Source organism: Anastrepha obliqua, chromosome 2 (genome assembly GCF_027943255.1).
Source record: "Anastrepha obliqua isolate idAnaObli1 chromosome 2, idAnaObli1_1.0, whole genome shotgun sequence".
In the NCBI taxonomy this organism is placed as follows: Eukaryota; Metazoa; Arthropoda; class Insecta; order Diptera; family Tephritidae; genus Anastrepha; species Anastrepha obliqua.
This window is the reverse complement of record NC_072893.1, coordinates 60,540,176-60,553,491: the sequence shown is the minus strand read 5'-3', so window position 1 is coordinate 60,553,491 and position 13,316 is coordinate 60,540,176.

The window sequence follows — 13,316 nt, the reverse complement described above, 5'->3', positions numbered from 1 at the left end:
TGCCAGAATGACAAGCATACAGAATAATAATCAGTTTAACTTTTTCGTTTCAGTTATCCTGAAGAGCCAAAATCTTGTTAACAAGCCACCTATCTTTTTTAAGACGCTGACTACACTACTACAAAAAAATTAGTAAAAAAAAATTGTTTTTGTATACTATTTGATGTCAATAATAACACTATAATATAGCTATAAAATCAAAAGATCGCATTTTATTTTCTTAAAAACAAAAATTTATAAAAAATATCTATAAAAAATTAGCATTTGACCGGACTACTTACTGCCTTAAGAAAATCTCTGCTGTTGATGTCTCTCTAATCTTCTCCATTATTTTTGCGTAAAATTTTTGTACAAATGGTTTAAAACTGTTTCATGTTTTTTAGCTCTTGGACTACTAACATGCCGGTCAACTTCGATTATTTCTGTGATTTTAGCGACATTATCGACATTTTCTTTACAATCAAAAGTGTCTGAACGGAATTTACGAAACCAAAATAACCCGCACTTCCATTGTTAACACCCTGTAAATCACAACTGAATGGAATAAATAAAAAACAGCAAACTAATTTTTTTAATGTGAAATGTCACCTTGACAACGAGCAGAAACTTTAAATTGTATCATCGATACTTTACGAGATATCGATTACTACTGCCATCTACCGAGAAAATAATGTATTTCTTTTTCCCCAAACTAATATTTTTTGCAAGAAAATCAATATGTCTATAAAATTCGCTTTCCAAACTGATATTCTTATGAAGAATCTTATGCCCAATCTTTCTTTCGAACACTCCATCGGACACCTCATCGGATGTTGTCATTGTCCATACTTCTGAGCCGTACAATTGGACCAACATGATGAGAGACTTATAAAGTGCGATGTTTGCTCGTTCCATTGCCTATGTAGTCCAAAGTAGGATTTCTTAGCAAGAGAATCTCTCTCCCGTAAGATTTTTAGGCTATTGTGTTAATGCTGGTTCCTAAATAAACAAAGTATCTCACTACTGCAAAATTATAACTATCAACAGTCACGTGGTTGCCGATACACGATTGAACCGATTGTTTGTTGTATGACAGGAGATACCTCGTCTTTTCCTCGTTCACCACCAGATACATTCACTTCAGCTTAGAAAAGCCAGAGCTAACAGCGCTATTATAAAATATGGTGCCTAATGGCTCGCCTATGTGACGCTGTCTGAAACTTTGCTTAGTATCAAATGGCTGGAAATAAATATTCTTAGTTCTATCTTAATGCTGAGATGCTGATATTGTTAATTTTGCACAGCCATGTTAGTTTTGCGGGGACATCAAATTCAGACATCGCGACCTTTATTTAGAGCATATGGCGTCAACCACTCCTCCTCGCCAGCGCACACGGTTTTGGGCTAGAGATCTTATTTCAGCTTCTGTGAGCGCCGCCAGGTGGTACGTGGTCTGCCAATTCCTCTACCAGTTTGTTGAAATGGATTCCAGGGTAGCGCTTGTTTAGCGACGTTGTCGCCATTTTTCCTTAGCGTGGGGCCAATCCATTGCCATTTCCTTTGTTTTGATTTCTGATGCAACGTTGAGCTGGTTAGCTTGCGCCAACAAATTGGCGTTGGTTATTGTCCGGGGACAGAAAATTCGCAAAATCCGACGAAGACCGATTTATGAATGTTTGCAGGCACTTCGTGATCTTCGTAGTTATTTTCCAGGTTGTGTAATCATTTGGTAGAACGGATTTGACGTTCGAGTTAAAGATGCGCAGCTTGGTGTGAAGGATGATACTGTTGTTTTGCTACAATGCTATATGTTTTGCTAATCCCATATTCGACCTTCACCTCAGAGCCGCCATCCGCGGTGACCATGCTGCCATGCGGCATATATACAACTCGTTTTAGTGCTGTCGAAAGCGTCTTTAATCGACGAAAAGGTGGGTACTTTCCAAGACGTGCCTACTGCAATATTTGGAGAATTGTTGATTTTCCAGGTCTAAAATCACACTGATAAGGTCCAATTAGTTGGTTAATGGGATCTTCAGTCTTTCGTGCAATACCCTCGATAGAACCTTGCAAGCGATATTCAAAAGACTAATTCTGAGGCAGATCTTTGCGGCGTTTCAAAAACAAGTGCATCTGTGCCATTAAACTTGCAACTCGTTATTGTGCTTTTCTGCATACAGATTTTGTTAAGTTTCCTTAAACGGAACAGAAACGTTTGAAAATAATGCAGTGGACTGCGCTCATGATAAAATCACGTCGGCTGGTGAATATGTAGGGGCATTAGTCAAAAACAATAATAATAACAACATTTCTATACAGGAAGTGGCGATGATGAAGTTTTCTGTAACAAAAAATAGTTTGTCTCCTTCTTTGTGTAAACAATATGCCACAGAAGTTTGACAAATATTGCCCGATGGTCATTGTTGCTGACAGTGGTTATGAAAACACGAATGTCGTGTAGACGTCACTTTTAAACTGTATAAATGGAGCAGAAAATCGGTATTCATTATAACGCGAAATTGCATTGAGTGCTCTCATACGGTGTGTGGAAGCGTAGATTTCCTTACATTATTGTAGTCCCAGCAGTACTGAGTAATGGTTGTATTGGCTTTATTGGTAAAACTGCACCACAACTTTCACCTGAAATTAATGAAATTTCGCTTATAATTACTATATACAAATACTTATTACTTACGTATATAATTCTTTTAATAACAATTATTCTTTTTTTAATGACTCTAAGAACATTCACTTCCAAGGTCTGACGTTTCTTTTATTGGTCTGACGTTTCTTTTCTTTGCCAAAACAACTTCTGCCTGTAATTTAACCTCCATTCATTTGCTTTTGACAGAAACGAAATTCCTACAGGACGTCGCCTTCAAGCTTTTGATACACAGTGTTCGAGGTGTCCGCAATAGTGCGCCCATCTTCTTCCTTTGTGTGACAGGATCGATTAGTGGTGTTTCTAATGTGGGTAGAATCCTGCAATTATTTCCAACGACTTACAGTAAAAAACTTATAGTTTCAATAGCAACATACGAATTTTTAGACAACTTATTGTCATCATCCGCCAACACAGTCTTTGAATCGCAAGTTTTCCATCTCTTTGCCATTGCCATTGAAAAACGTACTGAAGCTGTTGCCATCGTTTGCGGCTTTGAACTCCTTCGCCATTTCTTCACAAGTAAATCCCTTGCCCTTAGCACTGATGCAGTCGACTTTTTCGCATTCATTTATGCTGCTGTATTTGCCACAAATGCCAAACAATTTCTTCGTTCCAGACGCATTAAATGTAGATTTTCGCTACATATGAATTTAAAAATGCTCAATAAAATATATGTAATATAATATTACAATGTACCTAGAATGACCTAAATCAACTAAGAATAATAGACCCAAAAGAATCGTAGACAGGTTCGAATACAAACGCGCTTTAACTCTTTACAATAAAAAGATTAAGAGAATGAATTGTAGATAATAATATAATATCAGAAGTTTTTGCAAAAACATTGAACACACCAACAAGATTTTTAGCAGTATATCTTTACCTAACCTTAAAAAAGTAGAGGACACTTTCATCGAAAGTGAAGATGAGAAAGTTAGACTACTTTTTGAGACCCGCTTTCCAGGCTTCTTTACAGGAACAAAACATACTGAAACCCTGGGAAGAGTTAAAAGGAATGAATGGGTTCTTCCCATTGAAATATGTACGACACCAGGATTGAGGAATGCAGCTTCGCGTCGCCAAAATTCTTTCATTGGGGGAGATTTTTAAGTGGCGGGTCCCAAACCCAGCGCACAAACAGATATCCTGGGATGCTTCGCTTTCTCACGTTGGCTTACTCCCGAACGGGTGTTCGGAAGCTACAAGTGCTACTTTGGATTAAGTAAGCAATTGAGTAGTAAACCCGAATAAAACTAACACTCTACAAGGCTCTCATCATGCCCGTCCTAACGTATGGTGCAGAAGGGTGGACAGTAGACAACTACATCTGGATCAAGATCCTAGCAGGAGCAGCACTGTATTCAAGAATCATGCAAATAGGGCTGACCGATCAACAGAGACTGCTCGGTATCAACTGACCAATGTGTTTGGAGACAGCATAGCAAATAAAAGGGGAAAATTGGGGATGCTCACAAAAAATACTTCGATGGATGTACAGGCCTATATTTGGACCTATAATTTTCTGCGGGACACAAGTCTAGGAGATTTGCACAATGAAGTAATCAAAAATCACACACTAACAAGGTTACAAAGACTCGACAGGAGTCATGAGTATATGCATGTTCCATAGCATTAATGGAGGCGATTGGCTCAGGCGTGCATGAAAATCGCCGGAAGTTTTGATATTCTTGCTGAACTAACTCCTGACATCTCAATGCCATGGGACGTGATGTTACCGTTGTTCAGTTTTGTCAAACGTTTCAAGACTGAATTATAGAATAAAAATGCTTGGGAAGGTTGATCTAAAACCAACAAGATAAACTAGAACATGATAACTTGGTAGACGGACGAATCCCTCAACGAGGAAGATGCAGGGAGATGTCTGCCGACTGGGGAAAGATACTCGGATGCGCTAGGCAAGAGTAAGGGTTACATGAAAAGTGGTGCTGGAATGTCTTGATGAGCTTAAAATCTTAGATCCAGAGCCTTTTTTGTGGCATAGGAAAGGATAATTCATCTGTTTTATGCAGGAAGTAAGGAGAAGATAAAACTGGGACAATCTGCTGGTTTTATGGCAATCAAAAAACAGTGCTAAATCGATTTAAAGGTTCTGGGGAATTAAATAAGAATAATTTCAGAATCATCACAGGTGTTCTAACAGGGCATTGCAGAATTAATTATCATCTTACTAACCCGGGAATACTTACCTCATGATCAAAACACCAAGTAAATACCATCTTGTTAGTACCGTATTCACCTGATATGGCCTCGTGTGACTTTTTTTGTTTCCCAAGTTGAAGTTACCACTTCGTGGAAGCAGATTTCAGTCGATAGAGGGGGTTAAAGAGAATGCGTCGATGGAGCTGAAGGTCATCCCTTCGTCGGCCTACCAGGGGTGCATAGAGGACTAGGCTAAACGTTGGCACCTGTGTGTTGCTTCAGACGGGTCATATTTTGAAGGAGATAAAGTAAATTTCCATGAAATTTAACTCTGTTTTGTTTTATTTAAACATTCCCGGTACTTTCTGATCATAGGGTATATACAATACTTCACCGGAGTTTGAAGGTCATATGGGGCGGAAGATGAAACATATCCTAGCACTGATGCATGTGCGGCACAAACAACTGGGTAAACATATTTTACCAGGGGAGTAAATAAAACTCAATAAAATACGACTAATACTAAAATTTATTGAAGAAGTTAGGCTCAGAGAAATACTCAAATCTGTGAAATAGCGCACGACAGATCTTTCAGATTGTAGTGCTGAATTCCCTCATAATAATAATAATTATAATGTACGATTTTATCGAATTATAACTGCTTATATTTGAAATTTACAGTCTAGGTATTCCAGTCAAAAACATAAGGAAAATTACTATTATTTAAGAAACAGCTGACGGGTTTGTTCTAAGCAAAATTATTATTAAGTCGCTAAGTTGGAGAAATGAAAAAAAATTTACTATCTCAGCTAACTTTAGTTATAAATAAGCTTAAGCTTAAGCCTTATTGGAGCGCTCAACGCTAAGTCTCTGCCTCAATTGAAAAGTTAGCTTAAAATCGATGCAAAATTCATGCCGAACAGGCAAGGTCGAATGTGCCTAAAAGTTACATTGTAAAATGTAAAAACATACCAGCTGGTCAGTGAGGTCAGGATCTCAAGCGCACATCCAGCTGCTATTAATTATACTTATTTAAATTTACGTAGCGGATGCCCCGCTATACGTACACACATATACATAACTATGGTATTTCCAAATATTTATCATTTGTAAGGCTCAGATTCTCGTCAAACACAGGATATAAGCATCCCTGGCAAAGCAAAAGGCAAAATAGTGTTTCGCAGATTAGCTTTTGAGTAACTGAGAGTAAGTAGCGAATTCTCATGAGTATAATAAATAAAATTATCTGTACCACTGCATTTTGATTTCCATTGCGCTGCTATCACAACGAAAGTTGCTTTTGATTAGGGATGCGGTGGTATCAGTACTTAGCAAACGATATGGATTGTGAAACAAGTTCGCTACATAAATTTGTGTAAAATGCTTATTAAGGAAATAGACATACATATTTGTGTAATTAAATGACATCAGGCCGAAATAAGCGAAACAATTTCACCCCTTTTTGGTTTGGTAAACAAAGGAATTCAATTTGAAAGGAATTCATAAGTACTATACATATGTATATGAATAAGCTAGCATATCTCCACTCACCGGCCCCCGCTTCTGACAACGACGGCACCTCAAAAAATATAAGCTTGAAAATGAGAAGAAATTTTATTTAAATCTTTTTGTTTGGCATTTTGCATTTGCACTGCGTTGCAATAGACGTATCAAGAAGAAGATTCCGAAGGTTATAACATATTGCTGAAAAGTCCCGGGCTTAACAAAGAAGACACGTTGTTTTTTTCAAAATTACCTTTATTCATCAACGTAGTTTTCATCAAGAACAACGCAATCATTCCAACGTCACTCTCACATTCCAATACCACTTTTGCGGAACGAATTATCTTTTGCCCCAAAATGGGCCTTAGTTTCAGCGATAACCTCTTCATTCGAGCGAAGTTTATTACCAGTGAACAATTTTTTAGGTCTGCGGACAGCGAGTAGTCGCTGGAGACCAAATCTGGCGAATATGGTGGATGTGTAAGCAATTCGAAGGTCGATTCATGTAGTTTTGCGATTTCTTTGATTGATTTGTGACACGGTGCGTTGTTAGTGCAGTGAGCAAACGCATAACCCACTTTGCACACAGCTTTCTCATAGTCAAATGCTCATGCAATATAAAGCCAAAACGTTCGTTTGATATCTCTACGATGTCAGCTAACTCCTGCAAATTCACTTTTCGATCATTCAAACCGATTTTGTGGATTTTTTATACGTTTTCTGGCGTCAACGGCTCATTTGGACGTCCACTGCGTTGTGCATCATCGGTGTCTCTACGACCACGTTGAAAGTCAGCAAACCATCGTTTTATTGTTGTTTCTGGTGAAACGGAGTCTTCATAACACTTTTGAAGCCTTTGCTTCGCTTGAACGGTATTTTTTCCCATCAAGAAGCAGTGCAAAATTAAAACACAAAATTCCTTTTGAGCCATTGTTTTGAAAATAATAAAAGTAGCGTCCCTCTTAGCACAATAACTCACGAACTAATGAATAGAATATCATGAAATTTTAACGACTGTCTTTGTAAGGTAAGTACTAACTGAATCATTGGTGGGCACACTGCATTATAAATGTACTGCATTACAAATAGCAGTAATCAGTAAAATTTTACTGATAATGAAGTTTAATTTGCATTACCAGTAAACTTTTACTGATTACTGAAAAAAATTTGCAGTAAAAATATTTTTTTACTAATTACTGAGAAAAATTGCAGTAAAAATATTTTTTTACTGATCACTGAAAAAAATTGCAGTAAAAATATTTTTTTACTGATTACTGAAAAAAATTATCTTCAAGAAACGCTCTTATACCTGATCGAACGAGAAGAAACAACAAATTGTCTAAATAAATATCAGGCTATTAAAACGTATTTTTAAAATATAATACCCCATTACCGTCATCTGCATCTGTAGAACGGTCGTTTTCATTCGCTGGAATTGTAAATCGGCAAAAGGCAAAAACTCAGCGATGCAAATTTTGAAATGCTTGTGTTAAGAAAGGCTAATACCTAATAGCTAATAGCAAATCAAATTATATTAACAGTATTTTTACTGCAATTTTTTCAGTAATCAGTAAAAAAATATTTTTACTGTAATTTTTTTCTGTAATCCGTAAAAAAATATTCTTACTGCAATTTTTTTTCAGTAATCAGTAAAAAAATATTTTTACTGCAAATTTTTTTCAGTAATCAGTAAAAGTTTACTGGTAATGAAAATAAATTGCAATATCAGTAAAATATTATATTTACTGCATTTTTACTGTTACTGCAAAGTGCCCACCTATGAACTGAATAAAAGGTGTATGCAATAAAAGTAGTTCCATCTATGTGTTAGGCCCAGGACTTTACTGATATCAAAACCCAAATGTTGTGGAGATCACGGGTTACATTGCCGCCAGCCTCATCGTTGAAGGAGTATGGGCCAATGATTTCTTCAGCTCATAGCCCGCCCCAAACGGTTGTTTTCAATGAATGTAATGGCTTTTCTTGAATGGCTTGGAGTTGCTCTTCAGCCCAAATGACATTTCTCACAGAGCGTCGATTTTCATAATACAATTGTGAACGTTGTTGAGGCGTAAGTCTTTCCATGATGAAATGTCAATGAATACCGAAAGAAAGGATGTATTTAGTTTGACAGTAATTAGGTGTGATCTCGCAAAAAAATCTATTTAAAACCCAATCTGATCACCCTTTACTATCTCCTTTTATATTTCAATTGAAATTTCTACTAGTAAAATTCATATCAGCCAACCAGCAAACACCCAAAAGAAGTTTAATTGCCCTGGATGAAAAAGATACAACTTTAATTACAATTACCATGAACGTTGGAAGTTTAAAAATGTTAAATACTTTCTCATTTAATTTGCATAGATTTGAGCACAGTTTCGTAGACTGTCAATTTTCAGGCATATATTATATAATATAAAGGTTTGCGGAGATATGTATAAAGGAATAGTTTTGTGGTCATAGGCTTGATGTATCTTGAAAATATAAAACATGACGAGGTAAAAAGATTTAACTCATTTCTGTTAAGACCACTTGGGATGGCAAAAATTACAAATTATTCTCACGACCTCTGATTGTGATGATTTTGCTAATCGTCTATTGATTCGACGCGTTAAGCTAAGAGAGAGTAATCAATCAAACCAACTAACCTGATCACTAGCTGCATATTTAGGTAATATACAGACTGAAGCAAAATAAGAAATAATGGGGTGAGAATTGTTCGCAGGGCTTCTGTCACATTCGCACGTGTCGGGTAACGGGGTGCATCGTTGTCCCACGAATCACATTTGAAGCCAGACAGTTTTTTTCGTCTTCAATTAGATATGCAGATGTGTTTGCATATCTAAGTACGATAAACACACATACATGCATACAATTCTTGATATATTAAAACTGTAAATTAGGAAAATCTAAAAAAAGGTACAAAAACTGCAAAAAAACTGTAGGTAAATGTTGAACTTTGTTATGAAAATTAACTCAGACAACTGATTAACTATAAATGCGCACAAATGACAGCTGAATTTCATGCTAAATGCATAAGTGTGACCCGAAAAAAATTTGGGTACACATTTTTTACATTGCAGTGTTAATTTTTATTATATTTTTTATATTTGTGGAATATTTTTTTGTGATTTGTAACAGTTGACGGTGCCGTTGGGAGTAAATTCAATATTAAATAGCTTAGAGTTAATTTGAGGGTAGTTTTATCACCTAAATACCCCCTAACAACAATCCGCCCTGTTTGAAAGCACAAACATTGTTCCGGTGTGTGTACTCGTAAGGTGAACGGAAGGCGGACACATGAACGGCGTACGCCAAATATTGCCGGTAGCTTAAACTGATTTTGTTTGGCTTTTTTGCTGGTTCCACTTCAGTTTGTTTGTTTAACGACCTTTGAAATTAAAAACACAATACGCATAGAGGTTCACCCATAGCTAAACATTATTATTTGTATGTATGTGTACACGCACCGGCATGGAAGTTCGTTTTGTTAATTTAATGAACAGGGCCGGGGTCAACTATTACTTACTGAGTGGTTGTCTCTGATTTAATTAGCATTGAATTAAAGTCACTTGATGCCTTTTCTATTGTGTTTAACTTTTATTTCCTATTACCGATTTTTCTTTCGCGAACGGTACGAAATTTCTTCGGCTGTCTTGAAAACACTTAATTGGTTCAAAAGAAAAAAATCTAATTCCGCGGTAATAGGCACAAATTGTAGAATCATTCTTTTTATAGACAAGGCTGAACCACTTAAATTTCAGTTGAAAAGTAGACATTCGATCAAATCTTGCATAGGTGGTGAAGCACGCACCTTACCATCACTTCGCCGGCGTTTTTGAATAGCTCAGCCGGCAGTCTATGCAAGGCGAATCTATTCAAGGAAGTGGCACTTGAACAACAACAACATTTACATACATTTATTTTTATAAAAGCAGTTGTTTGAGCCAAAAAAATGTCATGAGAATGTAAACAAACAAACAAGGCGGCAACAAAGAAACACCGTGGATATTCAAGACACACAATCGCAAAATCAGCTGCTGTAGTGCCATTACCTTGAACGAAATCGCCTTGGTAGGGTCCATCGGATTTGTTGTTTTTTAATAGCGCTATTGTTATTCGTATTTTGCCATAGTCGGGTAACGAATCACGTGACTTACACTGCGCCCACAATTCAGCAGGTTTCCGCAGTGGGTATTGCATAAATTATGTATGTACTGGGTATGAGTCACCAGATCGCCGACTTTATTTTTACTGGAAATCGCTTCGGTTTTGAAACCTTTTGCAAGCCGCTAAAATTTCTGATAACGTTTTTTGGCCTATTCATATCAGCCATTTCTCGCTGCAGCAGTCGCCCTCGCTAAAATTCGATATCCTCTTCGACGGCGGTGCGCAGAGAGCGAGAGCTGTGGCTTCATTGATTGGACGCTGAGCGGTGCTTTATGGAGTGGTAGTTCAGAGGAAATTTTCTGGCGGTCTGAGGCCAACTCTTTTGGCCCGGAGCCCGTTCTGCCACTCCCTTCTGCAGCCATCAAAGCCACGGTTAGCAAACTCTAACTCACAAGCGAGCTTGGCAGGCTGAGAGAGGCTGCAGATGGACAAAACTGATGTTACCTGTCATGTCCGACCGATTGTCGCAGTTCCTCCTGTCCCTAAGCAGAGGGAACTGTAGGAGGCTGGTTGGACTGATGAAGGGGCACTTTCTATGGACAAAGCACATGTAAAAGGTAGGCATCTCAGACAGTGTACTCTGCCCAGCATGTGGAGAGGAGGATGAGATGGTGAATCACTTTCTGTGCGTCTGCTCGGCCTTCGCTCGAATCAGGCTTGAGGTCTTTGGCACTAAGAGGTGACCACTTAAGAAGTGACCACCTTGGCTCCTTGGCACCACAATATCTGCTCAGATTTCTTCGGAGGTCGAGTAGATTTAAAGAAAATGAAAAAGTGCAGTACAATGGGTTTAATTGTTTTTGAGTGCTGTACTTGCTAGTCTGCCCCGAAAGAAAAGAGATTGCAGGTTGGCTATTACGATCATGCGCGTTTTTAAACATTTTTGCCCCCTTTGGCAACATGATTGATTTGGTTTCACATTTTACGATCAGAAGATAAGTACGCAGCTTGATGGTACTTGGCGGCGAAGCCGTACCACAATTCCGATCACGAATTTGCGCTCCTTTACATAACAGCTCTAGTACACGCAGCAAAGTCCAATATCTTTCCTTGCTCCGTACCTGGTATCTCTTGGGTGGCGGTGATGTCAGAGGCACCTTCCCCCATTAAGGGACCGGACATTCCAAGTGCACGCCCTCAAATTATAGTCCTTTAAACGTTTGCCATGACCGTCATTAAAAGTAGGGGTTTCATTTAAGGCTTTGCTTGCATTTCCTTTTGAAAGTTGTCGTTCGTGGTGGATGTAAATCCCATCGCACCACGCCACTCTGCGGGGCTTACATTTCAGATGAACATAGCGAACGGCTTGCTGCGAGGCAGTAGCCTTCTTGTAGCTACATCTCTTTGTGCACAGATCCTGTATATGCAGAAGGGACCATAAATCGAATACTGATGTCGCCGCAGCCTAATGGTTTTTTGTCTATCACTTCACTATCACTTGTACGGGTTCGAAACTCACTCAGATGATAAAACACGTTTTTTCTAATAGTCGCCATTCCTCGGCCATAATATTACTACCAATAACAGACTGATGCCCACATTCTTGAGAGGTGTTCAGGTCGAGTATCTTCTTGTAATATGCGACTTAGTGTTATCTCAGAATTGTTATTGAACACAATCTCATAACCCTCCGAAAGGTAGAGGATTTTAATAAGGATTTACATATCACAAACCTACTCAGAGGCTTACAATTGCGCTTGCTGTTAGAAAAATCTGTTTGTCGCGCACAAACATGTAAAACCACCCGATCACCGTAATAGTACTCCAAATTTTTTCTCAGATAGCGATGAACGTTGATTATAAGGTATGCATGTACGATGGATAGATATACATACATATAAAGGGTGGTCAGACTAGAGGTACTTTTCCAATACGGTTTTTTTTGCAGATCATGCATGACTACTGTCAAACTAAATGCATACATAATTTTTTTCAGTATTCATTGACATGTCATCAAGGAAAAACCTACGCCGGAAAAAACAAATCGTACAATTGTTTTACGAAAATCTACGCTTTGTGGAAAGTTTTCAACTCGCGTTCAGGCCAACTTATGGTGTTTAGCGATGAGACCCATTTTGGCTTAATGGCTACGTCAATAAGCGATATTACTGGATTTGGGCTGAAGAGCAACCCGAAGCTATTCAAGAATAACCATTACATTCATTGAAAGCAATCATTTGGCGCCGTCTATGGGCCCATAATTCTTGAAAGATGAGGCTGGCGCCAATCTAGTAGTGAATGGCGAACGCTATCGCGCCATGATAAACGACTTTTTGATGCCGGATGCCGCAAATCGAAGCCCGTGATCTTCACAACATTTAGTTCCAATAAGTTGGCGCTACTTGCTATACAGCCCGTGCAAGAATGTATTTACTGCGTCGCCGTTTCGGTGTAAAATTTATCTCTCGTCTCGGATCAGTGGATTGTCCGCCAAAATCATGTGATATCATACCTTGTGTAGTAGGGCGGGTCGATTTAAAAATCGCTCATTGCTCTGTGAAAATCGTATTCTAGGGATCAAAATAAGAAACTTTGCCGAAGGAACCATACCTCTAAAACGAATTCTGATGTCCACCAATTTGGGTCGAACGAAAAATCCCACTTTGACCCATTTAGAGTGCTCCAATCGAGTCCAAATGTATGGCCGACCTCCACTAACTTTGGACGGCCGATCCACCCATGCCAGTGGCACACCCCCTGGAACTCCCCTGGGGGGTTCCCCATACAATCATTTCAAAATATCACCATTTTTGGCCTTTACATGAGAAAAGAAACTAAAAAGTTCGACCCAAATTGGGGGACATCAGAATTCGTTTTAGAGGTATAGTTCCTTCGG